A 17,897-nucleotide genomic window follows, 5' to 3' on the forward strand; every position below is an offset into this window, starting at 1 on the left:
CTGATGCAGCCTCGACTGGCAAGTAGATCATGCTTCGGTGGTTAAATATTGCGCCAAAACGTGGACACAAGGACACAAGAATGCTCAAGATAGTCTATAGTAGGCCTACAGAGCCAGGTGAATCAGCTGGGAAAATGAACAGCTGTGTGTCTTCACTGATCATGTGATGTGAAGCACACAGCCCACACAGAGTTGTTATCTGTGCTCACGAGAAGCTTGTTCTCTCCAAGACAACTTGGGAAGATCGCTCTCCACGAGGACACAAGTATCGACCTTACATCCTTGGATTTGATGATCACCCGCTGTGTGAACTTGGACTGTTGTAGCTTTAAATGGGAATTGGATTTAAATGGGAAAAAAATGCTTTTTGGAGCGAATATCTTAGTTACGACAATAAATAACCAGCATAATAGCTTGGTGCTTAGAAATGTAGCATTTACGGCAAATCGAAACGCTGGTATTTAAATCAACAATGTATGTAAATATTTAAGTTTATCCAGTCAATCACATCACATCACTTTTTTTAAATTTTTTTTTATTTTAACAACATTTTCAGTTTTGAATTCCAATTTAGTTTTAATTAGTTTTCAGACCTAGTTTCTCAGCCTATGTTTAATTAACTTTATTTTTTTTTAGAAATGTTGGTTTTAATTTTTACTTGGCTTTGTTTCAGGTAGTATTCCAACAGAGAAGCACTGTATAGCATAGTAATTAAATACAATCAACACAAATAGTAAATCTACTACTATATAAAACACAAGGAGTTCTTCAACAGCTGCCACAGCATGTGTTTCCTGATGTTTAATTCTCTTTCTCTTTGTCTTTCTGTGTATTTCAGCTGGGATTTAAGCCTGATGATCTTCCCCCTGCCTATTCAGAATACACCAACGTTCCCATCTACCCCATAACACCCCCACAACAGACTGACATGGTACAACCACAACCACACTCACAACCATAGGACTGGACCCTCTCACTGTGTTATGGACGCAGTCTTTTGACATAATTACACTGTGGTGTGGTGTGACCGGACTGGAGTGAGCTGGTAATCAGAGTATTATGTACCGAATGTTTTAAAGATAATTTTTATGGTATCTTATGTGATGAAAACTGTTCATTTTATTAATTTTATTTTAAATTATCATTACATGTATTTCCTTGTCGGTGACATTGTAGAAATCGTGCTCCATTGCCAAACACCAAGTTCCCAAGTGAAAGCTGATATAAACAGTATTTTAAAGTGGGAAGTGAAACTATACTTAGAAACTACAACTGGCTGAAGCAACCACCTTGACCCAGCTGCTCCAACTTTGGGATAATCTCCAAAATTGAGGACCAAAACAGCTGTTTTTTGGTGAGATTTCTGGAGCTGCAGTCACTTTTTTTTAGGTAAAATGACTTGAAGCAAGTAATTTAGCAAGTAGCATACAATTGTTCAAATATATGGACATATAATATTAATAATAATATTAATGATCTATAAAGTAGCTGGTCTACTGACAGGTCTCCAAATAGAATAGGCCATGAAACATCTTCTGTCACTCTATAAGATACAGTAACGGTCGTGGTCATGGTGAAATGCAGTGCCAGTGCCGCTGATTCCTCAAATCTGCATTGTCACCACCGAAGTATCAAACTAGGAGCATCAGTTATCGCTTTCATCATGTTTGGGCCTCAAAAGAAGTGAACAATCATCTGATGGACTGATGCAATCTCCGTGACTGGTGGGACGCCTTTATTAGACAGTTGAAAGTCAATACAGGAGGATGATATGCAACAACGGTCCTAGGCCGGATTCAAACCCAAGATGTTGCATTTACACGGTATGCACCTTAGACCACTGAGCCACCAGGATGCCCCACATAGTGCCAGTATAAACTATTATTTGCTTCTTTTTTAAGGACATACAAGCTGTAACAAGTAGCCATTTAAATGGAGGGATGAAAAGACACTTACTAGACATAGTCAGAAGCTTTATACAAAATTAGGTTTGTTTTTTTTGTGTTTTCTTGATTGTTGTTTGTTGAATGCAAATAGCATTCAGTGTTTGTCCAAAATAATTTAATTAAATAACTCTACCCCTAACCTCCTTGATGCCTTTATCCTGCACCAATCTTGTATTTATACTGCAGATATTAAGTTGTGAATGTTGCACAGTGTAGTGTATTAACAGACTACATACATTGTTAAATTCATTTGTTGATTGATAATTGGTAAGATTATCTGATGTCATGGTCGTGTGTGTATATCATGCCTCTCAGTTGTCAAGTAAAAACACGGTTAAACATTATCTCCCGACTCCCAAAGTTTTTTTTGTGTTTAGTTAAACACAACATTTTTGTAACTCAAAACTCGGTTGTGCCTTAACTGATTAGTCACCAGACCACTCCCTGAAACCTGTAAGCTGTAAGTGCAAGAATTACCAAACCATTCCTGTTGGAGGATGGAGTCAAAGTGCAGCTGGTACGCAGTAAAAAGAGGGACTTCTACCAGAGCTGCAGCTGTAAAATCATAATCCCCTCACCAGACAACTTTGGGTCGTAGCCCAGCCGACTTTATGGTGCAATCCAGTTGGCTTTACGGAGCCAGAATCACAGCAGAGTGGCAGAAAGGATTTTCAGTTGTATTTTTACTTGTAGGTCTGATCTCAGTGATGAGGTTTAGCAGTTCCTCGTGTCTGGGGGTCAGAAATCACACAGTAATGTTTATAGTTTGATCACAGTTGTTATGTAACTATTGCAATACAATGCAAGATTTATTGTTCTTGCACAAAGTGATAAATTGTTTTCACCTTGTTTGACCTGCACAACAATGCTATTTCTACTTATTATTCAGTTGTCATATGCCAACTTGTCTATTTTTCTTCATTTTTCTTCAATATTTCCAATTTGTATTCAGTCCATTGTTACGGCCGTGGCCGTACCCCCAGAAGATGTGTTCCCAGTGCTCCCCTGTCTGTCTCTTTCTCTGTCTGGGTTTTGTTTGTGTGTGTATTGGCGTGGGCGTGGTCTCCCTTCCTCGTTCTCCTGGCTCCTGGCTCTGCTCATCCTGCACACCTGTCTGCAATCGGCTCATCACCTCTCCAAGTCTGCTCACCTGCCTCTCATCAGCTCATCAGCCTGCAGTATATCTACCCCGGCTCTTCAACCATTCTTCGCCAGATTGTTGTTTCAGCCTCAGTGGCAGTTATGCTTCTAGGACAAATCTAGTTAGAACTTCCTAGTGACTTTGTCCCTTCATGTTTCCTGTGACTAACCAGCCTTTCTTGTATCCCAGGCTCATTAACCGCCTGCCTGTCTTCCTGCTTGTCTCCCTGCCTGCCTGCTAGCAACCTCCTAGCCCCCAAGCTACACCTGCCTGCCACGCTTCCCCTCATCCCACGCTCACGCCAACCCCCACTCCTCCTCACCATCACTCCCCCTTGCAGCCACCAGATTCCAATTCCCTGCCATCAGCCCCTCATCCAGATCCTCCCTTACAATAAAACCTTTCCTTACCAACACCACCCTGTCTGTGTCCTGCGTTTGGGTCCCACCTGTGTTCATAACATCCATAGGTTTGCCCAGCAGAGCCCACTCTTTCACCAAGAGTAAGGCCTACTCACATTTTACACACACACACTCATTCAAGCAGCCAGCTCAGCTTTAACTTAAGACTGATCACTAGAGTTTTAAATCAGACCCAAATCCATTGAGACCCTTATATGTGTGGAATTACAAGGAATGGTCTGATATCTAATTGGTTTACAGACATTAGAAATTTGTTGTTAAACTAGAGGCCAACACTGAACAATTTTCCAACTTGCTGTTTCACCCAAAGGTATCATTCCTATCACTTACATTTTAAGCTAAACTGATTTCTTGACCCAGCAAACATAGCCTTAGGATATGTAATCGATTTTCTCTCCACTAGTTTCACAGTTATGTCTTAAAAGCAATACTCGTCTAGTGGTGGAAACCCAGATCTGGATCACCGCCAGAATCCAACCAACTGTTCATTCAACCAAGGCCGAGCTGTCCACCATATTTCACGGAAATCCGTTCATATGTTTTTGAGATATCCTGCTGACCGACAGACAGAGAAACAAACACACTAACAGGGGTGAAAACATAATCTCCTTGGCAGAGGTAAAAATATACACTAGAATATAAATTTATATCATTACACGATAAGCAACCATCCCCACTTACCAAAGGTTAAGTCATGTGGGTTTGAGGATATATGTGGAGCATAAACTATTCCAGTCATATGCCTGTTTGTCTGTACTCAATTACCAGGAAAAAAAAATGTTTGATTGTATATTAGCATAATTTTACACTGATTGAAATAAGGGATGATCCTGGTTATACAGTAGCGGCCATTGTAGAAGTGCATTTATCCTGTATCTAGTCTGCATTATTATTATTATATTGCAGACAATGATCCAAATTAGCATGTTCCTCAACTAGTTACCAGACCATTAACTTAAAACAGCTGCAAAAAGTGATTTTTCCTCAACAGTTCCTCTTGTGGATGGAGCCAAAGTGCGAGCAGGCAGTAAAACGTGAGACTTCTACAATGGCTGACACTGTATAGACATGGCTGGATCGGTTTTCACATGGGGACATACAGTATAGGGACACTGTATCCCTCATACTATGATCCGTAATCCTATATATGTCAAGGAGGCCTATATATGCCATCTCTCCCTTTTTTAAAGGCCACAGGGTGTGGTGTCGTCTGCCAGCCTCTGCAGGGCCACATCCCCTCCTCTCATACATACCTTTGCTGTGCTATGCTATCACTTACACAGATTGAGTAAGAGTGTGTGTGTGTGTGTGTGTATGTATTTATGTGGGCACATGCAGAGCAGAAACATCTTCCTTCCTGTACTCCTCTTTTAGACAGAGTGTGATTTTGTGACAGCAACTGTCACCGTATTGGACTCCACAGAGACGAGCTAAATGCTGAGACTGAGTTAGAATTGGGAAAAATACACAAAAACATATTAGAAAAGCCTTTTCTGCAAATCATACTTTATGGCCTACAGTGCAAAAAGCTCATATGAATCAGTCGTTTCATCCAAGGAAGACAATGTGACTAACTTAAGTCTATTTAAGTCTCTTCTCGTTCCTGGCAACTCTCTCACCAGAAACCAATAACTCTTAAATCAAAAACTTCTGCTGTGGTTTAACTCTACTGTTACACTGCATCCTCTGTCTCTCTCTTTTTTGTCTGCCCCTGTCTACCTGCCTCTGTTTTCATCATGTGAAAACCCACATGTGAATTCAAAGCACATGTGGTTTTTGGACAAATGTTGGTTTTAATATGTGAACTAATATGTGAATTCCCCTTTGAAAATCACATTTTCTCCTGAGAATTGTGTCTTTGCTATGTGAGATTAGGCTTTCACATGTGAAACCAATCGTGTCATATACAATATATGTAATGGCCGGTGAAAATGTGTTCACATGTGAAAACCAAAACCATGTGTCCAAAATGTACATGAGACTTTTCTGTAAGGGCATACACAGACAGACACACACACACACACACACACACACACACACACGTGTTTCTAGGGAGGAAGGGGTGCAAGGATATGATAGGAGTGTTATAATGCAAATGAAACACTAGAGGGCGATGCAAGTGTTTAGAGAGAGACAGGCCTAGTCGATTCAAACTCTGGGCTTTGTTTTTTACAATCCAGAGCAATCTACAACTAATCTTTTTCTTTAACCTTTATTTACCCAGGATAGATTTGCTGAATGTGTGTGTGTGTACTGTGTGTCTCTTTTTTTTAGCATTTATTCTCCCAACCCCACTTTCACAGCTGGTTTTGTATTATGCAGAATTGTCTACAACTAAGTGGGACATATCTCACTTTGTCACACATCTTCACATTAAAAACATTTCTGGTAGTTGACGTAGAGCCGTAGAACATAACATTTTCAGTCAGGTGGTGAGAATACAGTTTGTGTATATTTATTTCCTTTGTCCAATTGTGTAGAAAATCTTTTTCACCTATTGTACAGTTCCCTAGAGGAACTACCTTTTTAAACACTGTATTCTGCTGATCTTTTAATTCCTTTTAATCTTTATGTTTTTGTCGACATGTCCAAATGTGCTCTTTCACCGATTCAGTGTTTCTATTTAAAATTCTGCTCTGTTTCAGTATAGCCTACTTTACTGCAAGCATCAATTAATAAAGTCAAAGTCAAAGTGAGCCTGCATACATGTAATAAAAAGTAATTACAGCCTCCACTGGTTCATTGTTTCTGGCTTCACATGTACGCTGGCCAACCGGTCCCTCTTATCTGGAGAATTTAATCTGCAGCAAACATGTATTGATATTGGCAATATGTAAAAAGTGAGTATAATAAAGTTTGTTAAGCGTATGGGATTCAAGGTTCATACAAATGTCAAAGTGAAGTTCAGTCACCAATTTGCATATAGCCATTCCAGAAGTTCCAGTTTTTACCGCGTGCTCGCTTAACCACTGCTGGATGCTTTTCCTCCATCTTCATGAGGAACTGTCAGAAAGAGGAGGAGTCAAGTTTGTATTTTCAGATCTGTGGAAGTTGCAGGTAATAGTTTGGTAACTCTAGAGACATAAGAGTTTTCTTTGACCCTGTACTAATTGGCTCCTTCTGTGTCACAAAAACAAATTCCCTGCAGTAGTAATGCAGGATAGATGCAGGATAAATGCAAGAAGGGGGGCTTCTACAAAAGCTACCAATATGGTAATATATAGTTCAAATGTGGGGTATAAACAAAATTATATAATAGCAATTATATCATTTACATATATAGCACTTTTCAAACCAGAAGTTTCAGTGAACATGGCAAAAAACAGCAAGAGTGAGGGAAAGTAAAAGTGAAATGAAATGTTAATAACAATGATATTACAATAAAAATGAAAATAAAATTATGAAAAGGACTTTTTGTACAAATGGGTCTTGAGACAATACTGATGCAGCCAATCTGAGCTCCTCCGGCAGGACATTTCAGCAAAAGCCCAGTCACTAGTTTATGTTTTCTGCAAGTCCTAAATTGCAGAACATTCATACAAATCAGCCCATCTGTCTAAACAAGACATGCTGACTAAGTTAAGTCTGTTTCTGTTGAAGTCTTCTGGTTTCTAGCAGCTCTAACACCAGAGAGGAGTTGGACCAATAACCTCTCAAATCAAAAACTCCTGCTGTGGTTTATTCTACTGTGACTCTCTCTCTCTCTCTCTCTCTCTCGCTCTCTTCCTCATTCTCTCTCTGTCTCATTCTCCCCCTCTCCTTCTTACTCTCTTCTTCACTCTTTCTCTTTCTGTTTTCCTCCCTCTCGCTCTCTTTCAAACACACACGGATACACACATTTTCCAGCTCTTTCTCGTTTTTTTTTCACTCTCTTACCCCTCTTTGCTCCCCACCCCCAACCATCTTTCTTCCATCCCCTCCTCCAGGCCTCCTCCTCTTGCGACCCCCCGGAGACGCTACAGCAGCAACAAAAAGCAACAAATTGTCTGCCTGTACTGTAAAGTTCTGGCAAAATGTTCTCTGCTTTTGCCTGTTAAACTTTTAGCCTGCAGTAGTATTTTATTCAGTCTACCTTACATCATACTAACGTGCCAGGGCTTTGGCAACAAAATGCAGCCAGTACTTATTTCAATGTATTTCAATGATTGATTGCCTAATTTAAAACTTTATTAATCCTGTAAGGGGAATTATTTTTAAATCATTTAGCCAATACTCCTGGCAGGCACTGTTCCATGTATCAATTATAAGGAATTCAGAGTACGCAAACCTCTGCCAATGCTGAACAATTTTCCAACTTGCTGTTACATCCAAAGACATCATTTGCTATCATTTAATTTTAAGTCAATTGTTTTTTTTGACTCTGCAAACACACCCTTAGGATTTGGAATGAAGTCTCTGTCTCCATTAGTTTCATAGTTATGCCTAAAAAACGATAATTGTCTAATGGTGAAAATCCCAGATCCAGATCATTACCAAATCTAATCAATTGTTTCTTGTCCCAAGGCCTATCTGTAAAGTTTTTGAGATATCCTGCTGACAGACAAACCCACTAACGGGCGAAACACATAAACTGGGCACAAGCTCAGGATTAAAAAATAGTCTTGGATACTAATTTATTGAGAAAATTGGAGTGACCTGTTTTAATCTTCGGGCGACCCACTGTTGAGTCCTAAGCCAGTGTTTGAACACTGTCGGTCTGGAGGAGACATGTGGGATCCTGGAATAGATTGAGAAGGAAGAAGGGCCCCGAGGGCTAGGCAGACAGATAATATGAAAGGGATAAAGGAAAGGACGGGATGTGTTTATGTCTGTGCATATGAGCATGTCGATAAAAGAAAAGAGTGCAAGAGCGAGAGAGTGAAAGAGAGCGAGAGGCAGGGAGACAGAGAGAGAGAGAGAGAAAGTCTGTCTGTATTTGTGTGTTCGTCTGTTCTCTGATGAATGATGGCTGAGCACAGTTGCTTTTATTACCACGATGACCCATCTCTCTCTCTCTCTCTCTCTCTCTCTCTGTCTTTCTCTCTCTCTCTCTCTCTCTGTCTCTCTTTCTCTCTCTCTCTTTCTTCCATCTCCCTCTTCTCTGTCTTCTCTGTCTATTTCTTTTCCTCTGTCACCTTTCCTCTCACGTCTTCTTCCTCCACTCTCTCTCTCTCTCCCTCTCATTCCTTCCCGTCCTCTGTTTCTCTTTCTCTCTCTCTACAGCCACCCCCTCCCTCCTCTCTCTCTCTCTGTTCTGCTGTGTGATATGAATACACACTGGAGAGTCCCTGGCATAATACTATCTAATGACGTGCTCAGCAATGCTGCTATCTTTGTCTGGCCCTCATCACCACAGGGCCGTCATCCTTTATTATCACTCTCTCCACTGTGTGTCTGTGTCTGTGTCTGTACCCATCTTCAGTTGGGTAAACACTTTACCAATTGTGTGGCTATGTGGGGATACGTTTGAAATGTAAAATCTCCAAAAATAAAACATTTTCAATTTCTGTGTCTAGTTCCCCTGTTATGCCTTTATTTTCTTCCACCAAAATACACCATGAAGCGCCGTAGCGAGTGGTGCAAACACGTTCTAAAAGTTGGATTTTTTTATTAAAATCAGCGCTGCTTGGTGGATCGGATGCACGCCAAACTGAAGAGCGGACTCTCACGACTCTCACAAATACACCAAGTTCTTCGGGAGATTGGCCTGTTGGTCATCTTACCCATTAAGTGATGAGAACACAGACACAAAATTCATCCATGTGTCCCTGGTAGATCATTCACGTAGATCATTCGGTGCTCCATGCTAAATCTTTAGCATAAACAATGTTGAGTGACAGGTGACTAGCAATATTCAAAGTGAGAAGATTGATATTTTAGTAATAAAAAGTTGTTAATGTTTTTTTTTATGTGGCCTATAGATTCATACATTTTAAAGAATTTTTTTTTTTAATCATTCTCATTTGAGTGAAAAAAGAAAGTGATTTCAGCAAGTTCTCATTTTCTCACTTTTGAGCTAATTCTAGTCGCTTACTATTACTCAACATAGTTTATGCTAAAGTGTTAGCATGGATCACCACAGTGAATGATCTGCTGGGGACACATGGATGATTTTGGTGTCTTTGTTCTCATTACTTAACGGTTAAGTTGTGCCATGGGACAATCTCCCAAAACTTGTATTCCTTTAAGTCACAATGTTAAACTGCCAAATTTCAGCATGCAGTCTGTTGTGACAATCTCACCCATACAAGAGGGAAAGAGAGAATAGCAGACATCAGGGATATACGGTATTCACACACGTTCCATGTGCATATATCACATGTGTTTACATGTGTTGAGTGAGGGGGGCCTGCTGCTGCTGCTGTGACTTGGGAATGCCAAGGGTCACAAGAAAACAGGGTGGGGTGGAGCAGAGGGGGGGCGGGTGATTAACTCCAGAGAGCCAAAGGGAATGTGGTGGGGTCAAGGATCATTCGGTATTTCTGGAGAGCAGTAGGAGCAGGGGGAGAGACTTATAATTTAGGACATTCAATTGCTAGAGTACAAGAAGCACATTTAAACGTATGAACGCTCTTACTATGTAAAAGTACATTTGGAAAACTTTAGGGATTCTTCAGATTGCAACCATAGGGGAACACCTGGAAGTCTGAAGGGTTAAGGTCAAGGGTCAACAGATGATATCAGTTCACTCAAACTTTTTCATTCACAACTCCCAAAACACAGTGATGCCTCTTTGTGAAGACTTTGTTGAGTAAACAAACCAAATCGTGCATGCATGTATACATGTATGTGCATGTACATGTGCATGTTTGAGGGTGGGTATGTGTCTGTGCATGTGTATGTGAAGGTGTGTGTGTGCTTGCCTTTTGTGTGTGTGTGTTTGTTTGCATGCATGTGTGTGTGTGTGTGTGTGTGTGTGTGTGCGTTGATGGGACAGGGATGGTAACCATGGAGCTGACCTGGGGTGGGGGTGTTTGTTGACGAACAGCATTCCATTTTGTCCCTGTGTGTATGTGTGTGTGTGTGTGTGTGTGTGTCAGGTAAACAGAAGCCATATAAAGACTGGCTATCTCCTCTGTTTCACCCTGCAGTGACAAGCAGATAGCCAACATGTGCATCCACACCCTATGGCAGGCACACACAAACACACACAATTACAGACACACACACACACACACTGGCCCATACATACAAGTACAAATCCAGTTTCACTCTCCATCCATTCAGACCAGTGAGCAATTAGTCTGGTTCTTACTGTGATCCCTATTGTAGATAATCGCTGACCCCAGGCCAGTTGGCAACACCTCTCTCTAATCCTCCCAATCCTGAAAACGAACACTGATTCAGGCCCAGCCAAAGTGAAATGTTTTGATGTTTTGAGAAGCATTGACACCACTAAACTAACCATAAACAGTACTGTAAACGTGGCAAACGTGTCGGAGCCATTTGTCTGGGTTGGTTTTGTTATTTTGGGGCAACAGCAGGTGGTTTAGTTAAACGTGCTTAGAATATTATATTTTTAATCAATCATGATAATCATTAATTTGGGGCACTGCTGTATCTTGGGGCTTGGTGATACAGAACCAAGTTAAGGGACAATTTACTCTCTGCTAAAAGGCAGATTTGTGATTCAGGACTATTTCAAAATTGCACAATTAATCAATTAATTAATCTGAAGGAATGAGTTGTTTTTGCTATCAGAGGTTAGGCATGCATAAATAGAACACATATGAGCCAGATTCCTCTGCATAGTTTGATTGAACACATACCTACTCTAAACATCTACAGTTATGACACACAAATAAAGGATAACAGAAAGTAAGACATAAGACATAAACAGGAAAGACATGAAAAAGACCAGTTTACAAGATTAAGGTATTTGTAATCAACATGCTAATGTCTGTGCCATTGGTCTGTGAATGGTCATCGTTGTTGTGAAGTGTCCTGGCAGTTCATCTTGTTGAATGGTTTGTCGTTGTTTAGCAGATTCTCAGACGGGGGCGTGTGTCCTTGATCTACTTGGCACTCAACTTGAAGGTGTTGAGAGAGAAGCTTTATCTTCGACATGCAGAGGAGGCGAGTCACAACCATTTGGTCAATCAATAAACTAGTGGCAGGAATGTGGTTACGGTATTACTCCTCAATTCAGAAACTAGATGCTTATGGTACATAGTAGGAACACACTCAAATTTAATTATGGATTCATTTGACATCAAACATGGCATCAAACAATGTTATGTGCATTACGAATGAAGATAACTTCATGGGTGTAAAAAAGCTTGTTCCACACTTTGTCAAACGTGTAACACTCAATGCATTTCTCCACTGAGTCTTTGTCAATTAAAGTCTGTTATTTGTTAAATTTTGAGAGTTTTGATCAGAGTGGGAAACATTCCTTTGTTCTCCTGCTCTATGTTTTATCCAGCTCCCTCTGCAGTCAGGTGAGACCGCATGGGACAGGGATCTGGACCCCCGGGCGTCACAGGACTGGGACTGGGATCCTGTGGGGGTTTTGACTTCATTAAAATGCAGATTACTTTCTTCTGGAGCATTTGTTTCAGTTGACGCCCATGCTGGGTTTTCCTTGTGGGGGTTGATGGTATTTCAGGGGGGGTCACACCCAGGTGACTCTTGTCCTGTCTCTCCAACACCTTTGGGGGCAGTGAAAAACGACTTGGTGGTACTACACACAATTAGTAATGAATACACCGGTACATGGGTCTGCTGCAAGAAAGAAACTGTCAGAGTCAACCAGATTAAGATTATGTTACCAAATTTGGAAATAACCATCAACCACCAGGCAAATGTTGGCCTTGACCAAAAAAATGTCTTCAGTGTTGTCTGTAGTACAATAAATCACATGTAGCATCGTAGTCATACAATAAAACAAAGGCACAGCCACAAAACTTCACTGAGGTTTGTTGCGGAGGTTGATTGCAGAGGGACAAAGGATCTTTTGTTCAGATTTGGTCGTGGCTGGAAAGTTTCTCCATTCTACCAGCCACTTTGACAGGTAGCCAGCCATCAGTCTGAAGTCCTGTTCTATTCTAAAAGTGTAACTAGCAGGTAAAAAGTGAAGGGATGTAGCAGTTTGTGTGGCCAGTGGCCAAAATAGATAATTTCATGCCATGTTCCATTTTAAACTCAGAATCAGTAGTTAGTTTTATTTCATTTAAAAGTAAATGTCCCAAGTCTGACTGAAACTAACCAAATAAAAAAGAGGAAGCCGACACTAGTCTCAGCTAACTCTTGTGACATATGTATTAAACTAGAAGGGCACTCGGAGAGCGCAGACCTCCGCCAAGGTTCGTGCTATTATTGCTTGTTCGTGAGTCGGATCCGGATCCGCTCCAAAGTTTAATGGGTTCTTCCTTGGCCCATGCTACACCCTTCCACGAAGTTTCATGAAAGTCGGGCCAGTAGTTTTTCCGTAATCCTGCTAACAGACAAACAGACAAACAAATAAACAAACGGCACCGAAAACATAACCTCCTTGGCAGAGGTAACAATGATGTATGTGCGCTGAAGATGTGTGGAAGATGTGTGGAATCCCATTAATTAACCTTTTTTTAATCATTTAATAATAATAATAATAATACATTAGACTTGTATAGCGCTTTTCTAGGTACTCAAAGATGCTTCACATACAGGGTAAAATCATTTAATAGGTATATTTATAATAAAAAATAAGAAATTATTAGTAATTTATTAAGTAAGTAACAATAAGTAATTTATTGTTAATGAGGACTTTTTAACTCACACAATTATGCACAATCACACGTGGAAGCTGCCCACTACAACCACAGTCTTCTCCAGTTGTTTGCTATGCAGCTCCACGCCTACTTAACCCTTTGGGGGTTAAGTCGGCTAAGGTTCCCTGCTTTTCTCTTCCCCCACCCACATTTTGTTCTCTAACCTAAAGTCTGCCGCCACCTCACTCAATTTTGGTGTATTTGTGTTTCTTTTCCCCTTGAATTGAGCCTTGACTGTGTCCTAGTATGTACTGGCAAAGTATGCCACCTCTTAAAAAAACCTCTGCACAATGTCAAGTTAGTTTCTAAAACACAGACTTTTTTCCTTGGGACAGTAAAGTTTAATAGTGGGAATACCAGGGTTTCAATTCTTCCTGAATGTTATATACTAAAAGCAAATTGGTGTATTGCGACACAAAACTCAATACTAGTGTATCTCAACCAACTGGTTAGCAAACCATTCCTTGGTTTTGTTCATATGAATCTATAACACTGTTCACCCCCCAGCTATTTGACATGACAAACCTGCTGCACTGGCTCTGCTCAGTAGCAGCACACTTTGATCTGTGGGACAAGCACACACATGCACAAATAGCCTACAGTATTTACATAGATAGATATATAGAGCCAGAATCTCCAATTTTGTGATTTTCATTGTTTTAACTTCAGCTGATGGATTACATCTCTATGTGTTGAGAAACGTCTTTGATTCTTGGCATGATGAAACCCTTTCAAAACCCTAAGATGCATGGAGGTCAAGCTGAAAACAAGGCTGATTGTCTGAGTTCCTGAAAACCTGACATTCTGGAGATGTTTCCACCCAACAATGTAATGAAAATACCTTAAATGTGTTTTTAACCTGTAAGACTACATCCTAACTCATAATAAACTACAACTTGATAGGTAAATGTTTTGACGATGGTTAGTGGGATAAATAACTAGCTTCATCGCATTTACCTTTCAATATTTACCCTCTTGCACACACTAATTAATCAAAGTTGGCCCACACACACACACATGGAGCAGCTGAAGAGGAGACAGACAGACACTACTTTTAGCCAACTAAGTATAAACTGACCCAAAAATACACAACATGCCGTCGTCTTTCTCAGGCCTGAGCGCCTCCTCAGCAACACTACTTACCTTCATTCTACTTTGTCACCGTCACTCATCTAAATCCACACAAACACACACACACACACACACACACACACACACACACTAAAGACCATTATTTCAGTGTGTCAGAAAACAGATCGTCATTGTGTGGGTGCTATCAGTGTGTGTATTTTTGGGAGGGGGGCTGTTACAAAGAACTGATTGACTCAACATTTGGTGTTGATTGATTAAATCCCACCTGTTGGAGCTGATAGTGACAGACAGAAAAGTGTGTGTGTGTGTGTGTGTGGGGGGGGGGGGGGGCAGCCATTTGTCCTACAGAACCATTGTAAATATCCACCTTAATGAATAAGAGTTTGCAATTAATGAAGAAAAAAATTGTATGATTGCCATTGATATTCATAATGTTATAGTTAGTTAATGGCTAGTGGTTTTGTTAGAGTGGTAGCCATTCATCATTCATCATTCATCCTGCATCCATCCCACATTAGTACTACAGACAATTGTTCTTTGAACGTTATACAGCAGAAATAATTTATATATTCTAAAACATAAATATATGAGGCTCCCGCACATCTACTTGCAAATCTCTATTTATTGCAATAGACCTTTTTCAAAGCAGTGTACAAAAATGTCGCAATAAATTGAGATTTGCAAGTAGATGGTGTGCGGGAGCCTCATTTATTTATGTTGCTCTTTTTTTCTCCCAGCACCCATGACTGGAATTGTCAGGTGTGCAAACCTTATTTTATTATAATATATTTTAAAACAAAATTCTAAAATCTCCACCAACAAATTAGCAAATCAAAAAAGAGAGCAACACTTGATCTTTTAAACACTTCCCCTTGAAGCCAAAGTTCACGCCTCAGCTTTATGACCTGAGACATCCTGACTGATTGATTAGACTTGATGCGACTGCATTGCTCTTGACTGTTGTTGTGTTGATCTACTCAACAAAATGCATCCCACCAGAACAATAAGTGATCAGCTATTGATTATTAAACATACAATCATCATGGGAAGGAAGAGCAAGCACAAAGCAACTCCAATCAAAAGAAAGATAGCGACACATAATCTGTGAGTGTGGAGAGGTCGCACTTCTTACTGCTTGTGAGCTGAACCGCTGCTGCACTTTGGCTCTATTCCTAAAAGAAATAGTTTGGAAAAATCAAGTTTGTTTTCTGATTTACTACCTTTTGCTTTTGTAGGTCCTGACCCTAGTGCCCTCATCTAAAAAAACATTCAGAACTCTTTGTATATTAACAAAATATGGTCTTCAATGGGAACATAAGAATTCCTGGTTTCCTTGATATGAGTTTAGAATCAGACAGCAGCAACAGGAAGAGCCAACAGCTGATTAGACGGCAGGTCTAACAACATCGAAGGATTCTCACATAGAAAAGTTCCTCCCAGAAATGTCACCATTGTAGAAATCTCACTTCTTACTGAATACTTGCTGAACTAGTCTACCGAATAACTTTGGCTCCATTCAAACATAGTTGTGTTTGGAGGGGGAGAAATCAAGTTTTGCTGTACTTTTCTCCAAACACGTAGAAACTACAAAGGATCTTACTTTCCCCATTTAGAAAGCAATAAAAACATCAGATCTGCACCACAAAGAGTTAAAAACCTGAAATCAATGTATATAGCCTTTGGGACTAATCTATTTGTCATTACAGTGTCATTGCAGAGGTGCATTTACACTGAATCTATTGTATACTTCTGCAGATAATTCATTCTGGAATATCAAATAGAACCAAATTAGTGTATTATATGACAAAACTCTAGTGTTTCACAACCAACTAGTTACCAGGCCATTCCTTGTAACTTCGGACTGCTGAAAAGACAGCAGAACATGATTTTTTTCCCCTGTTGGATGGAGCCAAAGTTCGACAGTGTGCAGTAAAAAATGGGATTACTACAAAAACCTGATAGTTTTTTCCCAGCATAAATCAAGATTGGGATAGATAGAGACATTTAGAATATCTGACATGCGACAGACAGCGATACAGTTTCACTGTCATGCTGTAACTGAATCTGACTAAAACAGAAACACACACCGGACACACACACACACACACACACACACACACACACACACACACCAGACACACATGTGAGCATACATGGATCACATGTTTACAGCGCTTCTACATAGTGCCGCTGTCGGGTTAAAACCAATGTTGGTGAATTTTATGTTTTCACTTCAACTGAGCTTTCAGAACTTTCATTGAGGTTGAGAAAATTCTGCACTCCTCTCCCAACCTTTTCAAAACGAATTAGATAAACTCAAAAATGCATTGTCGTCAAGCTAAAAACAAAGCTGCTTTTCCTCAAAAGTTTAAATTTTGGAGCTACAAGGTTTTCACCCAACAAAAACGATAGACAGAGCATGCTAACCGCTATTATTAGCATTTTGCTGAAACAGTTGTGAGCCTGGCATTGTAAGAGACAAACGCTGTAAGGTTTTAGGTAACTGAACTTAGTCCTGATGGCACTGAGGCCTAATGGTTGGGAAGATCATCCCTTAACATTGATTAGATTTCTGTATTTGGTGTTTTACTGTTTGTTTTTCTCTCATTTTATTGTAAAGCACCGCGTAACCTTGTTAAGAACGGTGCTGTATAAATAAAAGTTTATTATTATGAAAGATGACAGATTGCATCTCCACAACATGTGTCCTGCTGAAGCGTCCTCGAGCTTCACACTGATCTCCTGTCTGCTCGGTCATTGTATGTCACAGCATCAGCTAAACGGAAAAGGAAATGTCATCTCATATGTCTGAGCATGTGAGTCTGAAATGGTTTTCTTCTGGGCATGAGTGAGTGAGTGAGTGACGTGCAGTATGTGCGACCTTATGTATTTGCAAGCAAGTAAGCACTGAGGTGTAAAAGTATGCCACTCAATCCAGAAGACACACACCCATGCATGTCCCTTTCTCACCTCGTATTAAATAGCCATCATCCCTATGTGAATCTTTTCTTGGTAGCCAGCAGAATGAACGACACAAAGGCAATAACAGCTTCATGTTCCCCTAACCAAATGTTTTCATGTGAAGATGGAGCTAGTTTGTTGTGAGACAGATATACTGTATTCCAAAGGCAGTTAAAAAAAACTGTTTTTCTATTGCTGTGTAAATGCAACTTCTGTCTCTGAAACCCAGCATAGCTATAACATGGGCAAGAAAACTAATATTTTGATAAATAATCCCTCAAATTCACTAGATGCTTTGATTATTTTACTAACCAACGCCATTTTTAGAAAAGTGGGACATCTAAAGGTATGAGCGGTCACTTAAACTTAGCAGCAGAGAAGCAAAAAAGAAAAACATTCATAAACACATCCAGGAAGACCTACAGTATGGGCAACTCATTATGTTATCCATCTCCACTGTTACTACACCATCCTTTTATTATTTTCCAGCACTGTCTGCACAATTACGCACTACCCACAATGCCTGCACGGGTCTCTGTACTAAACCATTTAGCCTCAGGAATTTTTCCAAAATGCAATGAACATCAACATCCTCCTCTGTAGC

The sequence above is a fragment of the Centroberyx affinis genome, unplaced genomic scaffold, assembly GCF_046629955.1.
Source record: "Centroberyx affinis isolate AG114_WGS23_722 - 3 ecotype Tasmania unplaced genomic scaffold, CSIRO-AGI_Caff_v1 ptg002266l_1, whole genome shotgun sequence".
Lineage (NCBI taxonomy): Eukaryota > Metazoa > Chordata > Actinopteri > Beryciformes > Berycidae > Centroberyx > Centroberyx affinis.